A 16892-nucleotide genomic window follows, 5' to 3' on the forward strand; every position below is an offset into this window, starting at 1 on the left:
GACAGCATTTGAGGGGAAAAAAAAAATCAGAGAGAGAGAAAACCCCCAATACCTTGAGTAATCTAAAAGATCTTGATTTTATTTTGAGATTTGTACTACAAATGGGCAACAGTACTAATAAAACCAATCTGATCTGTTTCATATGATCCTTGCAAGAGAGAGATTATTGGCCTAATTAACAGATGTGTTAATTGATACTCATAGAATATGTTTTACTCAAAGCAGGTGAGGTTAGTATTCTGATCGTCTTTCCAAGCCATTTCTACTTCACTAATCTGTTCCATAAGTGATGAAACTAAACAATCTTTTGAAACATAAAATAGAATATTATGAATTAAATTATGAAGCAAAAATGATAACCAACCTCAAAATCAAAATATTTAAATGTTTGAAGTTGATTGAATCATATGATTCTAAAAATGCTCAGTTTAATGAAATGTTTCATCTACTATGAAACCTTTTAAATTTAGCCTTACTATGGATAATTTATAGTCAGTTGTTATTAAATGCACACTACTAACATTCCTGAGTACCAAATGTTCTTCTAAATAGGTTAAACATTTCTCTAGAGTGTCTTATCCCATGACTTTGTTTTAGCATATCTATCCATATAAATAGTGCAAAAGTGTTCACATCCATGGCCAAATTAGAGAGAAAATAAATTAAGATTTAAAGGCCAATGAAACACTACTATATGTTATCACAGTTGAAGGTTATTGCTGAAAATTATCATTACCACTAGTCAACAGTGGTTACGTAAAAGAAAGGTAGCACTGAGCATATTTGTTTTAAAATAAGCACAACAGTAATTTTGCTCACTCAGTTGAATTAAGCTTGAGTAATACCTTTGTAAGTCTGAACCTATCTGGGAGTTATCTTCATTACAAATAGCTGTTTTAAAATATTTTCTCCTAAATTATTTTCCATTAAATATTAAGAAATATTATTTACGTTCTGTGTGAATAACTTCATCAAGCCTCAAAAAAACATTTAAATGCTTCAGAAGAATAATAATTCAAACAATTGATATATACTCATTTTGAAAAATTCAAGCAATTCATCAAAGTATGAAATGGGAAAATATAGAATTTCATTATCCAGATACAATATGTAATAAATAACAAATCATACTACATATTTCTCTATGTGTACATATTTATTATTTTAAATGGATGGATAGTGTATGAATTAAGGTTACTTTTAATTGCAAATTACTAAAAACTAAATAATGAGTTAAGTATATAAAATTTACTTTTTCACCCATGTAACAAGAAGTTAAAGATGATATACGAGCTCAGTGATGAAATAAAAACTCTTTATATCTTTTTGCTGTGTTATTATTAGTATGTCTTTTTCTTCTCTTACGCTGGTAAATGGCTACTTTACATCCAGGCATCTATATTCGAGGCATGAAAGAAAGGGAAGTACTGGCCAGAGATGCACTTTTTGTATTACTAGGAAGCAAAAATGTTTTCAGGCAATTGTCAGCTGCAGTAGATTTCTGTTTATGGCTCATGGGCTAGAACTATACTACAATTCCACTTCTAGCTGAAAACAGAGCTGAAAAAGTGAGGAATTAGCTTTTGCAGCCTTTATAAGAGATGGTAAGGTAGAAATATATTTTTATAAAAATAAATAAATATGCAATCATATTTAATCTTGATGTTTTAAAATGAAATATTTTAAATTTAGTTTTACAAAATAAAAATCTCAAAGTAAAATTTGAAGAAATATTGAACTTCTCATATAAAAATTTCTCCCTAAAAGTTATTTCTTTAAAGATAATTATAAGATTAGAAAAAGTCAATGAAAACTATTAATTTTAAATTATTGTTTTTTAACACCATATTTAATTTTTTTACTGACCCGATTAACTTGTGATATAAAATAAAATTAATATGTTTCTGTTCCTTGTAACTTGATTTTTTAAATTTTAAAAATTTATTTTGAAAATTTTACATCATCAAGATATCAAATATTTATATTATTTTTGTAATGATAATTCTCACAGTTTTTTATGTGCATGTTCAAATTGATCAATGTTTTATCCAGTCATTGTATGACAGCTTTTCCCTCACATTTATTTGTCTTGGACTCTGGTTTTTAAAAAGACATGTTCTTAGATGATGAATTCTTCAAGTTACTTAGCTTTTGAATATATCTATTCATTGCTTTTATGACTATGGCTGTAGTGACTAGTTGTGATCATTTGAGTTATAATTCCTTCATTCATAACATAACCATTTCTACTTGTCTTTTGGCACAGTATGTTGCTATGGAGAATCTGAGGCTGGCCTGTTTATTATTATTTTCCTCATGCAGATGATTTACTTGTTTTGCTTGTATTCATTGAAAAAGTAACTATTTTTGAGTTAATAGATTATAAGACCCAAATTATAAGTCATTTAAATGATGTTTATTTCAAATTTATTTTACTTCATTTCATTTAATCTCCACCTTTGAAATAAATATTATTTTTATTTTTTATCAGACAGATAAAGTTCAAACAATGCAAGAAATTTTCCAGGTCTTAGATGTAGTCTTAAACTAAAATTGACTTAAAGAACTATGAAAAAATTGTCTCTGGTTGGCTTCTCTTGTGCTTTTTAAGTATATTTAAAACTATTATACATTAAAAATCTTTCACCACTTACACTATATATATCACATAGGTTTAATATGGATGTCCTATGACAAAAAGTTTTTCTAACAAAGGGAAAGATAAAATATTTTTTAGATTTTAATATTACTTTGAACACATGGATCGCCCATGACAATAATAATTTTTCTCATTAGAACATTTAAATATAAAAGTAAGAAGCTGAAGGAAGATACAGTAAAGAAACTGATATTAAGCTTCTAAAAATGCCAGTGGAATCTTGCTTGATAGGGATCAAAATGACTATAGATAACTCTGAGTAGCATGGGCATTTAAACAATATTAATCCTTCTGTTTCATGAACACAAGATATCTTCACTTATTTGTGTCATTTTCAGTTTGTCTTATAATTACCAGTGAACAAATCTTTTACCTCTTTGGTTTTATTTCTAAGTATTTTACTGTTTTGATGATATGCTGAATGGGATTGTCGTCTTTATTTCTTTTTCAGATAGTTCTTTGTTAGTGTAGAAAGGCAACTGATTTATATACATTGATTTTGGAACTGCAATTTTACACAGTTCATGAATTAGTTTTAACAGTTATTTTTGGTGAGGTTTTTAAGGTTTTCTCTAAATAAGATCATGTTATCTGCACTTGTAGACAATTTATTTCTTTCCTTCCAAATTGTATACCTTTTATTTCTTCTTCTTTCCCAATTGCTCTGGCTAGGACTTCTAGTACTGTGTTGAAAAAAATTGGTGTTTCTTGCTCCTGATTCTAGAGGAAAATCTTTCAACCTTTCATCATTAAGTATGATATTAGCTATGGCTCTCATATGTGGCATTTAACATGTTCAGGTAAATTCCTTCTATACCCAACTGATTAAGAGTTTTATCATGAATGGGTGTTAAATTTTGTCAAATGCTCTTTCTGCATCTATTGAGATGCTTATATAATTTTTATCTTTCATAGTATTAATGTGATATATCTCATTCATTGATTTGCATATGTTGAACCATCTTTACATCCTAAGTATGACTCTCACTTGATCATCTCACTTTAATTGGTTTGCTAAGTATTTTATTGAGATCCTTACGCCTGTGTTCATAAGGAATATTGGCTTGTAGATTTCCTGTTTGTGGGGGGGGGTAGGGTCCTTATCTGGCTTTGAGACGAGTATAATTTTGACCTCATAAAATGAGTTTGATAGTGCTTCCTCATCATCAGCTTTTTGAGAAGGCTTGACATTAATACTTCATTAAATGTTTGTTAGAATTCATCAATGAAGTTGTCAGATCTTGGGCCTATCTTTGTTGGGAGATTTTTGATTATTGCTTTAATTTCCTGACTCATTATTAGTCTATTCATATTTTCTATTTCTTTATAATTTAGTCTTGGTAGGTTATATACTTCTAAGAATTTATCCATTTCTTGTAAATCGTCCAATTTGATGATGTATAATTGTTTTTTATTTAAAATTTTTGGAGGTTAATTGGTTGTTTTTTATTTAAAATTTTTATTGGTTAATAAAATCATATAGGTTCAAGTATACAATTCAATATTGTCATACATATATTGCATTGTGTATTTACCATCCAGTTAAATTTCCTTTCATTACCATATATTTGACCACCTATCCACCCCTTCCTCACCACCCTCCCCTTCCTTCTGTCCATGTCTATGAGTCTTTGTTTGTTTGTCTTGTTTGTTTTTTGCTTTCAGTTTTGTATCCCACATATGAGTGATATCACGTGGTTTTCACTTTTTTTGTCTGACTTATTTCACTTAGCATGATAATCTCAACCTCCATCCATGTTGTCACAACTCACAAAATTTCATGAATAATGCTGCTATAAACATCGGGACACATGTATCTTTGCGGGTAGGAGCCAAAAATATACAATGAAAAAAAGAAAGCATCTTTAATAAATGGTGCTGAGAAAATTGGAAAGCCATGTGCAAAAGAATGACACTAGACTTCTGTAACTATACACCATAATTAACTCAAAATGGATCAAAGATATGAATACAAAACCTGAAACAATAAATCACATACAAGACAACATAGGTACTAAACTCATGGACTTTGGATTTAGAGAGGATTTTATAAATTTGACCTCAAAGGCAAGAAAGTAAAAGCAACAATAAATGAATGGGATTATATCAAACTAAAAAGCTTCTGTACAACAAAAGAAACTATCAATAAGACGAAGAGGAAACCATTCAAATGGGAGAAGATATTTGCAAGTAACACCTCCTATGAGGGGCTAATATCCAAAATATACAAAGAACTCATACAACTCAACAATAAAAAAGAAATCTGATTAAAAAATTGGTGTATAATTGTTCATCATAGTTTCTTATGATCTTTTTGTATTCATGTGGCATCATTTGTCATGTCTCCTCATTCATTTATAATTTTACTTATTTGAGTCTTCTCTATTTTTCCCTTGGTAGTCAAGATAAATTTTTTCAATTTTATCTTTTCAAAGAATCAACTCTTAGTTTTGTTAATATTTTCTATTATTTTACTATTCTCTATTTCATATATTTCTGCTCAAGTCTTTATTATTGACATTTTTTTTCTGCTAACTCTGGGCTTAGGTCGTCCTTCTTTTTTAAGTCGAACAAAGCCTTCAGCTATATCCCAATCCTTCTCCATCTCTATTTGATCCCCATTGGTCAAGCTCTGTAGATTCCCCCAGTGATGTCTCTGAAATGAAGCCCAAGTGGGCTCCCCAGGAAGTATCTCACAATAATGAGAATGCTGGATATCCATCTTGAGTTCTTTTTCTCCCACTGGACAATCTGCAGGGAGGCCCTCTTGATGCAGTGGCTGTGCCAGCCTGGATAAGGGGTGATGTAAAATGTAGCCACTTCTCTTATGCTTCTAATGAGGTCCTTTTTGGTTTCTGTTGCCCAGGGTGGTGCTTCAGATCAATCTCAGTTTATGGGATTTTCACACTGTTGTCTTGTCTATATATATCTGCTAGTTCATCTTCAACTCGGGGAAACTGAAGTCAGGGATGATCCATTGCCATCTTGATGACATCACTTCTACTAAAATGACTATTTTAAATGAAGAAACAGTTGTAGCTAATGAAAAATTTAAACATCTGTCTTTGGGTTAGAATGGATGGTATTAAAATATGAATAACAATTTGGAAATCAATTTGGAAGTAACATCAAGGAGTGCTTTGTAGAATGTATGGTAACAGGTAAAAAATATGTTCTTATAACAGCAGTCCAGATAGTTTTAATTTTTAATGATGATTATTTTTAGAAACTAAATTACATGTCTTAATGAACAGTTCATTAAGTTTTTTCTTATTGCTAGACTTCACTTTGGGAATTTCCATTATTCAAAAGAAGGTATAATTTTGTAGAAATAATATGTTGTCTATACATTTTTTTGAAGCTGATAACAAGTAATATACAGACACTCAGAAAAAAATAAATTATATTTTAGAAGTCGAAAATGTATGATTTTTCTTTATTTACCTGTGCTTTGATACTGAGGGAAATCTGTGCTTCAACTTTATGGAACTTTTCTTATTTAACATGGTAGAATCTTAATAATTTCTATTTTTATTAGAAACTATTACAAGAGGGAGAGAAAAATAATTCAAAAAATTTGTAGAATGATACAAAGTGTTGTGTGTTTTAATTTTTGTCTGAAAAAGACAATCTCAGAAAGTTAGAACTGGAAGGGAACTGAGAGTTCAGTTGACTTTTATTTATGAAGAAAAAAAACAGAAGCTTCATTGCTTACAGGTGAAGAAAATAACTTTGGTCTCATTTTTATTCAAAAGTCATTTGGAATTGAAACACCATGGGCTAATAGAAAAAGAAACAGTTACTACTGCTGGTCCAGGTCACAGTGAACATCCAGAAGTGGTTGGGGTTAAAAACGCCTATATTCCTACAAGAAAAGTGAATCATAAAACAGAGGATTAAAGAAAAAGAAAGATTTTGTGCTGGTTAATCTTGTCACACCCTGTTCACTTCAGTCAGACACAGGGGCTGCTTTAACATTTTTGTCCATTCTTGTGTTACCTTTAGTGTTGCCCTGTGTGAATGTAAATCTTACCATTTTAAGCCAGAAGAAAAGTTGGTGACTTATATGTATTTTAAACAATATAATTATAATAATGGAGTGTTGCCACCTGGAGAGTCCTACTCATGTTCCAGGTCCATCTCATACACTGAGTTAGGAGTAGAGATTGGTACAGCCTTACTAGGTGATAATTTTATAATATAATTCTGAAGATTAATATGAGTTAGATATTTAGATTATGTTACTTGACCCACATAATAAAAAAATTACACTTATTTAGCATAAATGAATGATAGGCGATCATAACACTGTTTTTCTTTTTAATTGATATTAACTAACATTAGTTTAAGGAGTACAACATAATGATTTAATATATGTACATATTGCAAAATGATCAGCATAATAAGTGGTCAACATCCATCACCATGGAGAATTATACCTTTTTTTTCTTGTGATGAGAACTTTTAAGATCTATTAGTAATTTTCAAATATGCAATACAATATTAATATCATGCTGTACATTACATCCCCAGGACTTATTTATTTTATAACTAGAAGTTTGTACCTTTCGACCACCTTCACCCACTTTGCCATCCTCTTCCCCCAGCCTCTGCCTCTGGTAACTACCAATCTGTTTTCTGTGTTTATGAGTTCGGCATACAGTATTTCTCTATCTGACTTATTTCACATAGCATAAAGTTGTCAAAGTCCATGCATGTTGTGGTAAATATAACATTTTTTATATAGCAAAATTTAGAAAAAATATAAATATCTAAAAATAAAGGACCGAATATTATGGAATGTTATATACTCATTAAATGATTATATAAAATATAATTCTGACATTATAATATATTCCTGAAATATTTTAAGTGTAAATTTAAAGTATATACACACACATATATGCTATTATAAAAATCCTGTCCAAATTCATGAGCAATTAAAATGTAAACTAGCAAAAATGTATTTCAGTGATAATTGTAAGGTAAATATGTGTCATATCATGAGAGTTGGCTCTTTCAAGCTTCCCAGCTCTTCTTTCATGAAATTTCTCCTGAAACTAAATAACAAGAAAGAAGAAAGAAGATGAGAGAGAGTGAACATAGTCAAATTGGAGCTTAGGCAGAGAAGCATGCAGTTATTGAAGCTCAGTGCATTTTTATTCACTACTTTAAATTAATAGGTGCTTGGTGAACACAGGTAAATAAAGGTTTGTTTAACCCATTCTCAGTTTTTCTATTATATCTTTAATAGATAATATTAATTTACAGTATTTTCCATTACCAGGTAAAAATTAATATGACTTCCACTCCACCTAATAAAATAGGTTATATTCTCCCTTGGTGTCTGTTTGTTTATGATTTATTAGAACCAATAAATTTACGGCTCTATGTAAGGAATTGATCAGTTTGGCGTTACTTTAGTGTTCCTTGCTTTCCAGTTTTTTTGCTATCATTTTTTAGCCATGAAATCTAAAGCCAGCCAAGCAATCTGCCTCTCAACCCAGTCACTTTAGTTCCTGGGCTGAATCCAGTCCCACACATGGACATAAACAAACTTCATTTGAATTCTCAACCAGGGGAAAATGCCTTTTTGGTGTGATCCAGAAGAGATCTAAATAGCAAAATTGTGTTATGAGTAAGGTTTGTTAATATCCAACAAGTTTGGCAGAATTTCACCTCTTAGTACCCCATGAGGGTGCTTGTAAGTGTAAAGCAGGATCTTATGCAAGAGTCTGAAGTTTATTAGTCATATTTACTTACCTTATAAAACCAAAATTATCTCTCTTAATGTTTTGAAGACAGCTGCAGCTAACATGTCTATCCCTCTGGGTACTCTCAGACTTGGGTTATATTTTCTCAACTCCTTGGAACAGTTTAGGTGCTGGCTACCACATTGCTATATTGCAGCAAACAAAGTATTCAGAGCATATTATTATTATGATTCACCACGGAGAGAGAGAGCTCCAGATTTAGAAAATTTCCATTGTCGTATAAAATGGAAAACCTTGAAACAGTGGCATAACCATCTCTGCTTTTACTGGGAGGGCAACTATTTAGGATGAAGAGTTGAATGTGAGGTACTGATTTACTGATTAGTTTTTGACTGGGAAAGTTGACTCTTAGAGGAGAACTGAATGGATAGGATCTAATATAAATATGGGGACCTAACCTGCATCTGGATTCAGGGATTCCAATTTTCTTTGTCCACTAGAACCCAGATAGCACTTTAATAGTTAATATGTGTGTCGGGAATGTCCTATACTTATAGTATAAAGATTACAAATTGTAAAGTAACATACTTCATTATGGTATTTATTATTTTTTTAAAAGTCGAATTTGTTAGTTTAGTCCAGGGTCAGCAAACTTTCTGTAAAGGGCCAGGTAGTAAATATTTTAGGCTTTTTAGGCCATATGATTTCTGTTGTAATCACTCAACTTTGCTGAAAGCAGCCAGAGACAATATGTAAACTATGGGTATGCTTGTGTTCCCCCAATTTTTATTTCCCAAATTAGGAGGGGAGTGAATTGGCCTGCAGACTGTAGTTTACACCTCTGGTTTAGGGTTTTTCCTTGCTGAGGCAAAAAGACCAGAGATAAATTCTCTTAGGTTTTCAATCTTTGCTATATTCTAAACTTTTAAAACTATGTCTTTTTAAATAATTTGAATAATCTATTTTAAAACAGCAAGAAGTTAATTAAAAATATGTCTAATTCAGAAATACTTCTGAGGTGTCTTAAAACTCAGCCCTGGTTTTGCCTAATATACAAGTAATTTGACAGAATTGATTTATTAACGTGCCTTTATTTTGTGACTACTTTTCTACCTTCAAGTATTTTCTTTGCTACTATATCAAACCTTACCTTCCTATAGAAAGTGCTCCCTCAAGGTGTCTACTGAAGACATTCACATAATGTTTGAATTATTAATAAAGTTTAATGCACTGTATCACAATGAGGAAAATTTCTTAACAATAGATAATTAGGGGTTTTCATAGGTTAAGAGGGGAAACCAGGCAATGATTGTCTAGGCTATTTATTGTCTACTCCTAAAACTTTCATTATTAGGATATTATTATATAAATAAAGCAATAATTTATTCTGTTCTAAAAGTACATGTTTTCCATCTTTGGTTTTTATATATTCTAAGGTCAAGTAGACCAATGAGCTTCTGCCAGATTTTGATATTTATTTTGCTTTTAATTACTTATAATTTTGTTTCTTCATCACAACATAAATGCTTCATAATCAAATATTATACTAATCATTGGTTCTTTAATTTGCCAGTTGATGACATCATATAGCAATGCCATAGAATCTCAGAGGTAAAAAGGACTTAAAAGTCATCTATTTCCTCTTTTCATTGAATAACAGGTGGTGGATTTTATCCACATTTTTTAACATTTTTCTGTCTTCTGGAGACTATTAAACATTTCTCATTCATGTCATTGCCAGCAAATAATAGGCAGAGAACTAAGATTTAGCATATATTAAATCTTATAATAAAACAATTTTAAATAGAAATATTATTTACTAAAGGTAGAATATCTATAAGTACTTAATATTTTACCTCCTTTCTTTTGGAATAGTAACATGGATTATTCAGGGGTGACACAGGCACTCATATTCTGAGTATTGAATTCAAGCACAGCATAAGGGATTTTTCTACTAAATTCAGAAAATATAGCTAAAAAGCAAAAAAGAAAGCCATTTTTTAAGCTATGCTTTTTCTGACCTTCCTTTTCAATGTGATTTGCCATCTTTTATTAACAATTTACTGTGTACTCTGATAATGAAAACAAAACAAAATAAAATAATGACCCACCAAGAGGCAGAGAAGGAGAGAAAGAAAGAGAGACAGAGAGACTATTGTCTACGGGGTAAATGTCTTAAAAGGGCCAATTTCCATTGTCCCTTTACTGGTATTAACTGACAGCCTAATAGAAGTTGTTTAATTATAAACAGTAAGGATATTTTTTAAATCCTCTGTAGATAATTTAACAATAATAATAAAACTGAGTTTACATTTTTAAAATTGTAAACAATGTCAGTGTTAAAAATGTTTCTCACACCCAAAGTTTTTGTTTATCTAAGCTCAGGGAGGAGTTGGCAAACTATAGTCTGTGGGCTAAATCCAAAATATCGCATAATATAAATACATTTTTAAGTAGTTGATGAAAAATTGTGGATATCTTTTTCTCTCTTGTTATTCAAGTACCTACAAATATTTTCAGTTTTGCTTCTTGGCCTGAAAAAAAGCTTACAGTTTTTACTATTCTGCTCTTTAACTTAACAATTTGTTGAGCCTTATTTTAAATAATTATTGCGGTTAATGTTTTATTTTTACATATGTAATATATAATAAACTTAAAATTTATATGCTTAAAATTAGCATGTTTTTATTACCTGTCATTAATAGTATTGTTAATTTGGAAAGGAATTATAAAGAAGGCCCCTAGCACACCAGGATTTCACAGCTTTTTGCATTCGATTTCAGTTTCCAGAGTAACTTCCTAATGGTTCATTATGAACCATTTGAACAACTTTGAGTACTGTTAGTACATTTAATCCAGTGTTACTACATATTCCTTTGTTTAAACTTTTGAAATAAACAATAGTAGCACACTGATTGTAAATACTAAGAAACAGAATTCTAGTTATTTCAATTCTGACATTCTCTGTGGCCACAAAAATATTTACAAATAACAATTAGCCTTGAACAATTAAATGCAAACTCTAAAATTATTTCCTGATGAACACTGGTGGACAAAAACTATAAAGAATATTAGCTATGTAACAATAAAATGTAAGGAAATTGATATTTATGTAGGAAAAAGTCACAAATATTAAAGAATGTCAGGGGAAATGACAAAAATATTCTTATATTACTAGAAGAAATAAAGAAGACAATGTAGTCATTTTTTTCACCCCAAACTGAATACTTTTTGTAAAGAAGTGGATTGAATAATGTCATGTTTGCCATCATTTAATCTTTTGCTCTGATTTTTGCAGAAGGAAAAAAAAATTTGGAAATTTTTACAGAATATAATCTGGATTTATGGTACATTTTTCTGATGAGCACATTTTAGTAAATATTTTTCAAATACAAAGGCACTTGCAAGCTGCTAGAATCAATTCTGGTGAAAAAAGGCATTCAATAATAAAGCATATTCTGAAATTAAGTGTGAAATGTAGTTTTCATTAATTTCTACACAATTTATTCTTTAACACTTGTTTTACCTGCTTGTGTAGCTTTTGCTTCACAGAAACTTTTCAAAATTAATGAGAAGAAAAGAGTTTTTTTTTTAAATCAGCTGTAAGTGAAGATAGATTGACATATCTGGCTATATTATCTATTGAACATAAATACTTAAAAGAAAATCCATATTCATAAAGATAATGGTAAACACTATTATTATTTATTATTCTTACAGATCAATGTGTAGATATAAAAGTTTTGCTTATTTTCAAAAATACATTACTCAAATTAAAGAGTATTAATCCAATACTTTTTTCTTTTGCTATAACATTTAATTTTTAACATTTTTAAATGATTTTATGTATTTTTGTATATGAGAGCTATATATATGTGTGTGATAGATACGAATAAATTTCTAAAGTCTGCATTTATTTTCTTCCCATATTATTATTTCATGTCAAAATCTATCACCAAATATCATTTTGCCATATAGATAAAGGGGCTATTTATAAATGAGATGTTCTAAGTATCAAATTTGCCAAGCTTATCCCTGTATTCACATGTATAGTCATTATAGAAGACAAAAAAATCTTTTCTTAACTTACTTTGTGTTACACCACTATTAATAACATTTTAAGTTTCCTTATCATCTTTAACTTTTCCAAGTAGTTTCTCATATTTTCTGTGGCTTAACAGAAATAGGTTATTGGTTTGTTTGTTTTACAACTGGTAATAATTTAGAATTTCAAATTTAAAAATATATCGCACAGAGCTGGAGAAGTGAATTATCTTCTGATACTTCGATCCAGTGGAGGCAGAGCTATTAGTAAAACAGTCCCAGCCAACTTCCATCTTCAGAGACCCCCTTTTTTTTTTTTTTTTTTTTTTTTTTTGGCACAGAGAGTTGAGCAGCAGAGGGATGGTAGAGGAAAACAAACTGGTTACTGAGTATAAAGTGGGTACATTAGCTCAGCTCTTTCATCTCCTTTTATTCTGAACCCTGGACATGACCCTCCTATGGCAGCTTTTTCTGTACCTTCATTACTATAATTCTGCCTGTTTCCCACTGGCACTGCCATGATTCAGAGAGTAAATTGGATTAATTATGGCATTCAGAATTAGAAAATACATGTGAATTTGGAAATAAGTCCCATTCTCCAATATCACGCTAATGATTGGTGATACTTTGCCCTCATATACTTTACTCTATTGTCTTATTTCCCAATTATTTCAAAAGTTGAGTGGATATGGGGATGCTGTTTACTGGGCTTCCTCAGAGACCCCTCAATAGCAAACACAGTGTTAATTTTCTGGAGAATATTTGAATGATATCCTTTCAACCTATAAATTTATATTGAGGAAATATGGTTAATGGTAATAATGGAAAATATAGAGTAAGTGAGAAATTTTGATTGATAATACTAATGCAAATAAAACAACTTTATGAAAAATTCTTAGAAAAATTCACTGTAGATCTTTTCTTATTAACTACTCACTGCCATTTATAATTTATAACTATTTGTTAGGGGAGCATTAAAGATAAAACTATCTTAATGTTGGTTCTACTATAACTTAAGAGTAGTTAAGTTTAAAGATAAACTATATTATTAAATTTTTTTAATTATCAGTTTTTTGTCTTACATTAAAGCATAATTCAGAAAATTTAACAACAAAAATAACACCAAAACATAAGAATAATTTTATTTTAGTTATATATCTCAGACATATTAATTTGTTCTTTCTTTTCTACACAATTTTTAGCTAAGATCTAACATGATTAAAATGTTAAGTCAAGCCATTATGTAATTAAAATAGAAAGTATATCTCTATGGATTTTACTTGAAAATAATACATATTAGCTAGTTTTAGATGCATATACCCCATTTAAATTCCCAGAATATAATAAGTTGTTTTTAATCATTTTTATAGCATCCAATATAATATAAATTTATCTATCTATCTATCATCTATCTATCTATCTATCTATCTATCTATCTATCTATCATCTATCATCTATCTAGATAAATAGATAATGACATCACTGCTGTTTTTTTTTTTTTAAATCACAAAGCACCAAAATGGATTACAGAGTTTTCTTTTAAATATGGCCAAGAAAACTGTTTCTTTGTATTTCTTGTACCTGTGGCTTATATGCATGAACACATTTCTGGACAGTGACAAATCCAATGCAAGAATCTTGCTAAAATGAAAGGAAATCTGCAAATTGGAACTGTAGAAGCATATCAATTGAAATATATTCAACAGATATTTATAAAATGCTTCCATTGTGGTGACATTAGGGTTATAAAGAAAATCGGGACTTTGCAGATGATTAAATAGCTTTAGAAAAAGTAAGATTTATAGTAAACTCGTTTCATTGTAAGTCAGTAACCTCGCAGCATATACTCCCTCTTTTCCCTGGCCAAAAAGAACATTTTTTTTTTTTCATCATTTTTTTCTACTGTCAGAATTTCCTTGCAGCTTAAAAGAGACGATTAAAAAAAATCTTACTTTGTTCTCAGCAGATATTTAATGATAGAACTTGCAGCGTATACTGTACTACAATGTATTTAAGATTCATTTGTGCTATTTATAGTGAATTCTTAAAGGAAAAATAAGGTTTTTAAAGGAAAAATAAGGCTTTCCAGTATACAATACAAATAATGAAGAAAATGCCATATCACAACCTATTATATAAAATGAACTTCTGGTGTTATTATTAAAGATGAATGAATCATTTCATAACCCAGAGAAGCATTTCATATGTTTTAATCAGGCAGTTAAGGTATTGTGAAGATGACAGATTTTTTTTTTTTAATTTTACGTTCAATACATGTTCTCTCCTTCATGACACCATCTCATATTCATCACAGCGAAGCCTAATTAACCTTTTTCTCATTAGCGTTCACATTTTTTTAATCTTTATCATACAAATAATACTATAAGAACCTAGAATTTTAATTACCTGTGACTGTTTGTATCTCCCACTTGCTAAAGATATGGAAGTAATGACAATGTCATATTCATTTTTATAGGCTCCATATTGTTTAACAACTGTACTCGGCTCAAAATTAAACTAATTTTACTGTTAATTTTACTGTTAATAAGGAGCGATATCAACAAGATGGCAGAATAGTTAAGTTCCTGCCCTCATTCCTCTAAAGAAATACCAACTTAGCAATAATATGTAGACCGAAATACCTCGATGAGAGGTCCAGGTTCCAGTTAAGAAGTCTAGGAATCCCCAGATGAGCAGAAAACTAAAACAGCTGCATTGAAATTGGTGAGGAGGAATTCGCTTTACTCACAGCAGCATTTCCCCAAAGCCAGCACAGCTCAGTGCTGAGATAGATCACCTTTGCCCATGACTACCTTGTTTAGAATGTGGAAAGGAGGGGGACAGAGAGGGAGAGCTGAGAGAATGACCAGCTTCCCCTACCTTTCTGTCTTGCCGCACACAAAGTGCTGAGGAAACTTATATAGTTTGTTTGCAGTTTAAAACATAGGAAAAGGGGCGAAAAGCTTGCTGTGGTTGGCATGGATCTGTGATATGGGAAGGAAGTACAGAACTGAGCTTTCTCCCTAACCACCCCCCAGCCCCACCCCCCAGGGAGGAAGAGGAGTGGACATGGCTCCTCTGGGCCTTTCTGTGTTTTACAGCATGTGTGTGTGTGCGCGCGCGCGTGTATGTGTGAGTATGTGCGTGTTCTGTCTTGCTGTACTTGGAATTCTGAAGGAACCAGCATAGTTTGAGCATCTGGGAAAGCTAAGAACAAAGGAAAAGGAGCAGGATGCTTGCTGCAGCAGGCATTGCTCTGAGACTGGGAAAAGGGGCAGTTCTTGAGACTTCCTCCCCAGCAGGGAAGGAGAGAAATGGAACATGCCTCTAATGCCCCAGCCTTTTAGTATGCTACCTGGAGGGCTGTTTCTTTACTGCCTCACATGAAATACTGATAAAACTATCGCAGTCAGACATAAGAAGGAGCAAGAGATTACGGGCTCCTAAAAAAATAAATAAATAAAATAAAACAAAATCAAAACAAATACAAAACAGTGCTGGGGCTTCTAGGAACAGAGGTCTAGAATCTTTAGGTAGGTTGATAGGTAAAGATCTTTCCTGGTTGAAGACCTGAAGACACTGTAAAGATTAAAAGAAGTAGCTGTATCTTCAAATGTGCAGACACCAATGCAAAACTATAAGGAACACAAACAATTAGGAAAGCAACACAATCAAAAGAACAAATAAGTTTCTAGTAACCAATCCTAAAGAAATGGAGATGTGTGAATTGCTTGACGATTCAAAATAATCATTTTTTTTAAAGCTGAGTAAGTTAAAAGAGAATACTGAGCAATAACGAAATGAAATCAGGGAACTTAAGTTTTTCAAGTTGAAACTGAAGGAAGATGAACAGCAACACAAAAGAATATGAAAGTAGAAAATTCACTGCTAAAGGTAAATATACAGAATACCGTATTACTGTAATGATGATGTATAAATCCCTTTTAACTTAGTATAAAAGTTAAAAGACAAAAGTATTAAAAATAACAATAACTACTAAAATTTGGTAATGGATACCCAAGATAAAAAGGCATAAATTGTGACATCAATAACATAAAATGTATTTTCAGTGGGGGAAAAGTGTAGTTTTGTGAGTAATTGTTATAACTATAGCTTATCTTATGTAAGCTTCATTTTAACCACAGAGAAAATGCCTAAAGTAGATACACAAAAGAAAACGAGAAAATAACCTAAGTACATTGTTACAAAAAAAAATAATAGTAAATAAACAAATCACAAGGGCGGAAAGCAAGAAAGAAAAAGGACATGGATGTTAAAAGAATACAGGAATTAAGTGGAAAAATCCCATTGGTCAAAGGTAGAAAATTTGAACAAGAAAATAAACATAATATTGGATTATAACTCATAATCTATATAATTCATAGAATAAAATAAATATCCAAGAGTTTATATTGCTATAAGTAAATAAGTGAATAAATAGATAAATGAGGCTGAAGAGACTACTCACCTGAAAA

The sequence above is a fragment of the Rousettus aegyptiacus genome, unplaced genomic scaffold (assembly GCF_014176215.1).
Source record: "Rousettus aegyptiacus isolate mRouAeg1 unplaced genomic scaffold, mRouAeg1.p scaffold_m13_p_1, whole genome shotgun sequence".
In the NCBI taxonomy this organism is placed as follows: domain Eukaryota; kingdom Metazoa; phylum Chordata; class Mammalia; order Chiroptera; family Pteropodidae; genus Rousettus; species Rousettus aegyptiacus.